The sequence below is a fragment of the Neodiprion fabricii genome, chromosome 1 (assembly GCF_021155785.1).
Source record: "Neodiprion fabricii isolate iyNeoFabr1 chromosome 1, iyNeoFabr1.1, whole genome shotgun sequence".
Taxonomy (NCBI): Eukaryota; Metazoa; Arthropoda; class Insecta; order Hymenoptera; family Diprionidae; genus Neodiprion; species Neodiprion fabricii.
Genome location: NC_060239.1, coordinates 27,025,472 through 27,033,058, shown reverse-complemented (window position 1 = coordinate 27,033,058; position 7,587 = coordinate 27,025,472). Strand labels below are relative to the sequence as shown.

The window sequence follows — 7,587 nt, the reverse complement described above, 5'->3', positions numbered from 1 at the left end:
ACCAGTTTCGGATAGCGGTTGGCATAATTTTTGGTTAATTTTTATTCTCACCAAAAAATTGACATGCTTGTACGCGCGATCGCCGATGAATCGCTTTCATCGAGAAAAATCAATTCGTATCTCAGGGTGATTGGCGATCCCCTCAAGTTGCATATAGCGATCGTAACGCGTAATAATTAAGAGACAACTAGCGTATACGCAAGTTTGTCTAATATATTCCATAAAGAGTTATACTATGTGCACCGGGGGGCCATAAATATTTATACTATAATCGTATATTTATATTTTATATATCTGTGTGTTTTACCTTATCGTTAGATGTGTCAGAACGTAGGGTATACGAAAATATGCATATTGCAAAATCCAACGAAGTGATGGTATGCAATTAAGCAAACAACGTCGAACATTCAATTCAAGTCAATTTTATAGTGATATTAGCTCAGTCTAGTGACCCTGTAATATTATACGTAAATTTTCTTGTAAGTAAGGCTTTACGAAAGTTGCTCCGTCTTTGTCAATCTGTTATACGTGTATATTTCCGAGTGCTTTGATATCCAAACAGGTGTGCAAATAGTGATATCGGTGATACGAATGAAAGTCTTATACATACATATTCTACAGAATAGATGATATTTTTTTAAGAATTAGTAAGAAAGTATCTCTTGTATAAGAATCTCTTCCGCACACGAAAAAACGTCTGCCAAAATATCTCATCCAAAGTGTTGAGCGAGATGGAGATGAGTTGCTGATTTCCACGAATTATTATTACTATTATTATTATTAATCTTTATCAATCTCCTAGTATTACGGTAATACCTTACAATTTATGAAGGACTAATCAAAGAGTTGATTAAATAATTTAAGCAAAGAAGTATTGTAGTTCAGAAATCCTTGTTCGTGTCGTGTTGCCAAATTGATGCGTAACTTTTACCTCTGAAACACAAGTATTTTATAATTTTATCTCGGTCATTCAACTTTTAGATTAAATCACTCTACATACCTAAAACCTATAATACTTATGTTATCGATCAAGAATTTTTCTCTTTTATCAGAGTAAAAATTTATCGATTTTTTTTATAAATTGTACATTTATCACAATATTTCCAATAGTACGATACTAATCGTGAAAACTATATAGACAATTTAATGTGTAAATTACCAGTTTGTTGAGCATGGAAAGTCACAGCGAATTTAGTATAACGATAAAAAAAAAAAAAAACAGTGCAAAACTTGAAAAAATGTATATATATATATATAATGTCATCGTCATTTATTGAAACACTCTTAAATTCTAAGATACATAAGCTAACTTAGATAAGCAATACATAAAGTATATTAAAAAAAATAAAAATAAAAATTAACAACTGCTAAGGGAATCACAAAATGGGCATCGTCTATATTTCTGTTATCTTCAGCCTAATCAGCGAAGATCATTTTGGGGTTCAAGGCACCACGGTCCTCGACCCTTACAAATGAGCATTTCACCACGAGAACATAATTAGCAAGACTATCGTATGTATTTATACATGATTTAAAGAATGCACAAGATTCAGTCGTTCCATAGAGTGCCGCGGAACATTTACCAAGTATAATACTTGTGATTATAATATATAACTATACACGTATACATGGCGGTGCTAACAACCTTTGTAGGCTCCTCCAGAATAGAATATGTACCGTTAATCGAAAGTACCCCTGTATCATTAATATGATAGTCTACCAAGTTTAGTCTTAAATACTATTGTTGTTATTCTCACGCTGTATCTGATGATGAAAAACAAAACGTACGATGATTACAGTGCAAAGTACCATCGGTATTGATAACTTTCTCTTTTTTTTACGATCAACGAAATTTCTTATGAATTTGAAGACTTTGTGGACCAATCGTTCGACAAGAAAAAAAAAAAAAAAAGCACAAATGAAACCACGCAAAACGATAGCATCTTGACCGTGCGACCAAAAAAACAGACTATTCTATGCACGAGAAATGAAAGGATCGAGAAGAGTATGAAAATTGAATGGTAAATTATAGATATATTTATATAATGATGCTACTTCGGTAGATATAATTGCAATTGTCTTACGAAATTGTCATCGTGGCAAAATTGAGCTCAGTAAGAACATCGAGTACGAAATATTCACCGCGTGCGATTGATTATATTGTACAGAGTTCCGTTCGTAAGGGGGACTGTGTGCCTTTGTCAAAATTATTACATAAAATAAAATGTATATCGTATAATACGTATAACGTATATTCTATGCGGCTAAACGTAACACAAAACTTATGATACACGAGTAATTACTATTTTCTTTTTTTCATTTAATCATTACATTGCAATGACGGTTATTCATTTCATTATTATCGTGAGTCTGGATTTCAGAGGTGTCTAGACAAAATTATGAATCAGGAATCGCTTGACGCTACGCTTATTTACACAAAAATTAGTCAATTATATTTCACCTATACACGGATTCTAGAATTCTTTTTTTTTACTTCTTGCCTTCCATATTCAATAAAATTCTTTGTTGAAATTGTTACTTTAAATATTTCCGTAACGTGTATTTTTATTCTTTTTTTTTTTTTGTGTTCGTTTCGGTATCTGAATTTTCTGATTTTCGTTGTGAGACTCATGATATTAATCAGAACATAAGTATATTGTTAAGGCCACTTGAGTTTATCAAACAAAGTCTGCTTTGTCAATTGCTTCGAGATGACGATCATTGTATTTCTGCGTCGATAAAATTTTTGTCCACGTATTCAATAATTATAATTTGTCTTTATGATTTTATTTTTTTTCCTCCTATATGTTTTTGATTATTGCGTTCAATCTTCCTAATTCGTACAATTCGAAGGAGTGTAACAGTTGTGAATAAAACAGTATTGATTTCTATAATACTCAAGAGTCAATGGATTATAGTTATAATTTGTTTTATACAATATACATATAATAGATTCTCTGTTGCATTTTACTATTTCAAGCATATATAACACATACGATAACAATGTTATACGATTTTCGGGTGGCCAAGTAAATACGAAACGAAATCTGATAAGGAACCTATCTTAATCTATAACATTTTATATTAAACGTGTATCAGTATTTTAACAATCACAAAATAATTGGACAAAGAACCCAAATGAGCATTTGGGACCGTCAGTCGGAAGGCAATCTCAAGTAAGCGTAAGTACTTGAGCTATGAAGGCGGACGCAGGTCCCAAACACAAATTTAAGCCTAAGCCGAGATACGTTTATCGGATTATCGTGTACGGAGATAGCATAAAGTGGGATATAGCGACGATAATACAAAGTAACGCAGACGGCTTATGTCACCACCAGTTTATGGACCAGTACCGTAAACATCCATACACCGTTGAATTTTTTGGTTTCCATCATGTGCTTTTGTAGTTTCGTTCTTTAATTTCAAGGTATCTACGGTCACCGCAATCAACTCCTACGTACAACAAGTATAATAAATATTATACTAGCTAATACTGCGGTTGCAAGTTAACAATTCTCCGCCCAGAAGATTAGGCACTAATAGATATCCGTACTATGTATTATAGCCCATCGAGTGCATAAGCCATCTGTATTAATCTGCTTTGGATAATAGTAAGATATTCTGATAATGGAATGTGAAATAAAATCGTGTATTCGCTAAAAGCTATAATAAAGTATGACTTAAGTACGACCACAAAAACTTGGTCATTATTATGGCATTCATGTCCTCACCTACGCTTTCTTTTTTCTCTCTCTCTCTCTCTCTCTCTCTCTCTTCCACGTGTCATTCTTTTTGCCCTCCCCTCCCCCTCCCCCTTCGCCCCTCTTTCCGTCTCTACTTTTGCTCATAATCAACTCGTTTTTATACTATTTTTAACCCCATACTCGTACGAGGCGATACTATATGGGTGTATATTATTCATTATTTGAATTTATTTTTTCTCGTAACATTCCACTGACGTTGCGAGAGGAGATTCCGCATATGGAACGGCACTTTATGAAAACAATCTCGATATTATTATCACGCTGCATCGATCGTGTAACACGCGCGCAACATTGGATAATTGAGTTTTGCTAAAATTCATTGCCTCAGTGAAAAATATTTCGTCCGAACGAAGTGAAAGTTTTTCAATCAAAGCTATAGATAAAAATGTACGCACCAGCCAAAGCTCTGTACTACCGGTAAACGTTGTCTAAATGTGCCGTTATTGGTTCTCGCGTGCGTCAGGGACAGAATACGAGTGTTCGTAACGTAGGTAAGTCGAGAAGTTTTGTGAGAATGGTCTGCGTGAAGTGCATAATATAATTAAACGAAGATCTGAGGGGATAGCAGCTCCCCCAACCCTAATTCCTCCCCTATCATCTCTGCGTCTTTCTTGAGCTCTGGCTACGAATTTTGATTTTCGATGAGGTTTGAGTACTGTGTCTTTTTCCCTCGTGGTGGCCGCTCTGCGCCTTCATTGGTCCTTCATGGGTCACACGAATCTGGAATGCACAAAGGGCGAAGAGGAGAATATTAGTACAAGCAGCGCCGACGTGATTCTTCGGTAAGATATTAGATGCCTGACGCCGGGGATCGAACGCGGGTTGAGACGGAGGAAGATTACATATGCCGGGTGTATATTGAGCGGAGAAATGATCGCGAGCCCTTCAATTTACCGACAACGAACCAGCTGACGCAAAGTAGGTCCCATTAACTTCCCAAGGATGAAGAAGAGACGGGATCAACTTGGCAAATTACGGATTATCAATGATCGCCGATCTGTTTCGGGGCGGGGTTTAAAAAAACAGCAACGTTTTAGCATAAAATATTCAGTTTCCAGACGGCAGAAATACCGGGTTTCCCTGTACGGCTAACCCCCGTCCTAAGTCCTAACCCGATCGCGACTTTTCGCAAATACGAAAAACGAAACAATAATACCCGGGTTTCGGCGTTGCGCCATAGCTATGGTATAACGTAGGCGCATACACGCGTATATCGAGTCGATCCGCGCAGGCACCTCAGCTAATAATTTGATATAATTTAATAAACACATCCCTTCGTTCAGGCAGGAGTCCGTTCGGTCCATAGCTGGACGCTGGGGGGTTCGCGGCTGTTATTACGGACAGTTTGATCGTATCTCGGCTCGCGTAATGATAATAGTCACTGGCCGTACTCCGCGATTCCTTAGCCGAGCGGCGTATGGGTAAATGCTCGGTGTACCAGAAATAGAGTCGCCAAGAAATTAGCCCCGACTGCATGCCGCGTCTTCGACATTTGACTTATATATCCTGAACGCGTGGAGCACGGGGCGCAGGTAGAGGCAACGTGTCGTGGCAGGGATGCTCCGGACACACGATTTCGAAGCTGCGTATATTACAGACCCGGCTGTACGGATACGATACGTCGGATTCTTATACTATTTACCTTATCTGTAATACAAGCTTCCCCGGCGGATGAATCTTTGCATAATGCGTGTCCGGCCCGAGCAGAAATGAAGTGGTTAGCCGTCCACCTTACAGGACGCTGGCCTATGGTGGTGGTGATTAAAAACACGTAAAAATCCCCCACTCAATTGTCTGTAATTACCGGGTTCGGCTTTGGATAAGAAACGCATGACCTGGATGCGGTATCGCAGTCGCGTGACGGAAGGCTGTTTATATTCGAGTTGTTTCTATTTCAGGGTGTGCGTGTGTGTGCGTGTTAATGTGTATGGGCACGAGTCGTGCAGAATAAAACGCGTTTCAAGCTTGAATGGTGATTCGCGTGCTTCTCACGCTTCCTTCCGCGCAATCCACTTCTATTTCAATTTCAAATATTTTCGACTAGCTTATAATGTACCCTGAATTCAGATCAAACACGTGTATAATGAGTGGAACGTAATATTATTTATTTCAAGGGAAACTAATCCGCCTCTGGTCAGCTTGAATTCGTTTTGGACTGCCGTTGCGAAAGCTGAGCTTTGCGTTGTTCATGGAAAATAAGTGAATCGGACTCACGAGAATGACAGAAAGTTCCTGTCCCGTCTTGAGCGCGATCGCTTTACCACTTTGCAACTCTGTGTAATCGCGAACTCAAGTCTTCGACAAATCAATGGTGTAGAAAGCAATAGAGCGCAAGCCCTACGTCCCTCTCATAATTTTTCCGAAGTAATGTGTTCAAGTGTTTTTTTGTTTTTTTTTTATCCATCTGCTTTTTCAACTCTCACCGAGTTAGTCCACGGCAAACAGCGCACGTTTGGGGTAAAATTTACATTGATATTTCCAAAAGTTAGTACATATCTTGTCTCTGGTCTCAATTTCAAAAAAATCTGCAAAACAGTCACGTATGATGATCGTTAAACACTCGTGTCTCCGGACCTATTTCTCGTACAAGGTTCGAATGAGACTAATTTTGAAGCTAATGGAATTGCCCGTCGAGGCATGAATATGAATTTTATTTCCTTTAAGACGAAACTTTTTCTTTCATCGGTATTTATAAGTGCTTACATGGATTTTTCACCATGATCTACGTAACCTAAGATTCTAAATCAAATACCAGCTTGTTCCTCGTATTAGCTTAAAAAAATATTCGAGAAATTTTTCTCCAGTCAACGACAATGTATTTACAAATTTTGATAAAATTTGAAAACATGACCGTTTCAATAGTGTGCTGTCTATCGTGAAACGACTCTCTTGCGTGAATTAATGCGTACCTATATATTATTACACATCTAATACGCTTAGAGTATACGCCCGTCTACGCGGTAAGACGGAAGAGTCGTATTGTTAGGTGAGGAACACGGCGTGCGTTAAGTTAAATAACAGTTGTGACTGTGAAAAGCTTTATCGCAGGTAACTGGAACTAAATGGGTAAAAGAGCAAGTCGTGACAAAGCGATATAAAGGAAAATCAAGCGTAACATATCCGTAATCGTAGGAAAATCACGCGCGTGTAGAAAGACCGCGTCGTGAAGTAAACAAAAGATACAGAGTAAATTAGAGGATGAGTATAAGACGAGGCCCGCAAAGCATTGATTAATAATTAAAGTGAAGAGAGGGACGTTTTGTTCATCGACGCGATCAAGCTCGCGCGGTTGCTTAAAAAGCAAAAAAAAAAAAAAAGGAGATTCTCGATGACGGCTGTCCGCCAAATACCTTCGGGATTCATCATTGATCAGCCTTGTAAAGTTTGTACGTACGTTGTATTATGCGAAGCTCTGAGCCTACAGAGCCGGGGACGTACAATTAAATCGAATTGACTGACGTGAGGGAGGGACGGGGATTTAATTAATTTTCAAGAAGCGACGGAGTATCCTCCGGATTTTAATTAGCTACGAAAAAGGAAACACCCCCGTAACGCCAGACCGTTTCATGGTAGGTTATAGGTACCGTTCTCCGTTTAAACCGATTCTATTGTTCATTCACGCACCGCTATTTGTCAATTCGCATCGAGTAATTTAGACTTCCTGCGGGTATCCGAAGAAAACGACCCGAAGTTTATTACCGTAACAGATTGAACGCGAACCTGCACCGATGGCTCCTTGTCTTTTTTAACGCAATCAAACCAAATGTCGAATCGACGGTTAGGCGAAGCTTATAAAATGTTCGTGTTTGATTAAGAAATGAGA

At 38.2% G+C, this 7,587-nt stretch overlaps 1 protein-coding gene across 6 annotated transcripts in view; it reads right to left on the bottom strand.

Annotated features, from left to right (window-relative positions):
- Positions 1–7,587, bottom strand: part of LOC124184601 — a 118,774-nt gene that overhangs the window by 7,896 nt on the left and 103,291 nt on the right. For 5 of the 6 annotated variants that reach the window (XM_046574511.1, XM_046574521.1, XM_046574501.1 and 2 more), the window contains one exon: positions 3,819–4,484. The exons of the other annotated variant lie outside the window; for it this stretch is intronic. The gene's annotated coding sequence lies outside the window, so the exon portion shown is untranslated. Of the gene's footprint in view, positions 1–3,818; positions 4,485–7,587 lie in introns of those variants that run through there. 6 annotated transcript variants of the gene reach the window in all.